Here is a 2,226-nt window from a genome sequence, read left to right on the forward strand (position 1 = left end):
GACGCCTAGGTCAGAAGGCTTTCCGTAAAGCCTCTAAAAATGCGTTAATTAAGAAAGAGCCTAAAGAACGCCGTCTAGGTGTCCATCTTCCCTATGTCCAAGGAACCACGGACAAGATTGCTCGGATCCTTAAGAGGTATGAGATTCCCTCAACCTTTAGGCCCCTCAGCACCATCCGCAATTCCCTCCAATCGGTGAAAGATCCCATTAACCCTAAGGACATGAAGGGTGTCTACTTGATCCCTTGTTCTTGTGGGACCCCATATAATGGGGAGACAGGGCGCTCCATCCATCATAGGATTAGCAAACATGCAGCTGACCTAATACATGGGAGATCCAAGTCTTCAACTTTGGCAGAGCATGTAGAAAAGACCAAGCATCAGGTGTGTATAGAGGAGGCCAGGGTTGTCGCCAAAGTTGCTCAGTTCCATCATCGTAAATTCAGGGAAGCTATTGAGATTGAAAGAAGGCCAATCAACCTCAATAGAGATGACGGCTGGAAGATCAGTAGATGTTGGATCCCCGCCCTTTCATCCTAGTCTCTCTCCCCTCCCTTTTCCCATCTTCTTTGCTTCTGTCTGGGTCTGTCCTTCTTTTTTGTTAGGTGCTCTTCTTCCTGTTAGATTTTAATAAATATGATCTTAACTATATCAGAACTATAATATATTATTATACTCTATTTAATTAATTAATTGATTAATTAATTAATTTATTATTCTATTTATTTATTTGTTTTTATTTAATTTTCATTTATGTAATTTATTTTTATTTATTTACTTTTATATATATATATATATATAGGATTAATACTATATAATTACTATATCTAATTACCTTCTGAATATTTTATAAAGTAAGGTCCTTTATCTAATTAATTTACATTAAATTTATATATAACTTTTTAACCAACCAATAAGTTACCACCATATTAAATTATCTCTTTTAAAAGTTACTAATTGTTATAACTAACTAGCCCCCTTTATATTTTATTTACACCCTTTATATTATACTTTTCAACTATCTTTTATTATTTTTATTTATATAAATATTTTTTCTAATATAATTTTGTTACTATAAGTAACTAGAATTGCCTCACAATATAATTTATATATATTATATATGTATATGTATATGTGTATATGTATATGTATATGTATATATATATATATATATATATATATATATATATAGATATATATATCAGGTCCTTAATCTAACCAATTCTTATTAAACTATTAACAGAATCAACATATATAATTATTTCTTTTATAATTTAATTAACTCCCATTAATTGATCATTTTGACTTTTTAGGCCTTGAGTCAAAATTAGCCGTTGATCAAGATAGCCATTGGAAGCTCTGCTCAGACTATTTAGCATGCATAGCTGGATCTGTTTCTTCAACTTGTCCTGACGATAAGCCACATTGGTTGGTTCGAAACGCGTTGACAAATGTCTCTCTTTATGTGATTTACACCGAAGTTCTACTTATAAATAATATGGATCACAGAAGCCTCAATTCAACAATACTTTAATGTTTTGACTATGAATTTTTATGATAAGAATAAGCATTCAATTATTGTTGTTATATGTTTAATATTTGTATTATTTGGTTTTCACATTAATTTTTGTGTGAATCATTATTTTTTGAAAAAAAAGAACTATGAATATTATCATTTTTCAACATAAAATTAATAAAAAAATGTTATTTTTAAACGAAGTTCTATAAGGCGACCTTTTGAAAATGTGGTAAACAGATTTTTCTTCCTTCTCGGTCTTTGTTTCCTTCCCAGTTGATGTGACGACTTCGGAGTTCCCTCCCCCATCTACGGAGGTCCCTTGCCCATTGTCGTCCGTCGACCCTCTAGGTTATGTGGCCCCCATATATGTGAGGCCTTCAAAGGCAACAAGGAAAATTATGTAGATATGTTGGCAGTTAGCTCTTGGGATAATCTATTTATCCAGGATTTTGTCGAGAAGCTGGGAGCATTTATTTTGAAGCTTCACAGAAAAATGGCTGAATACATCAAGTAGATGAAGAAGCAATCTGTCCTATAGGCTATCTTTAACCTCGTAGATGTTAAAATAATTTCTTTCTTTCTATGGATACATCATCCATCACCCATGAAATTTGAATTCTAAATTTCTGTATTTTTTTTAATCTAGACAATGCAGAGATTTTGAACATACATTTAACTTCCCAATCATTTTCATTTTAAAATAAATCA

Source organism: Pinus tabuliformis, chromosome 8, assembly GCF_031772625.1.
Source record: "Pinus tabuliformis cultivar Carrire ecotype Pingquan chromosome 8, CPIR1, whole genome shotgun sequence".
Classification (NCBI taxonomy): Eukaryota; Viridiplantae; Streptophyta; class Pinopsida; order Pinales; family Pinaceae; genus Pinus; species Pinus tabuliformis.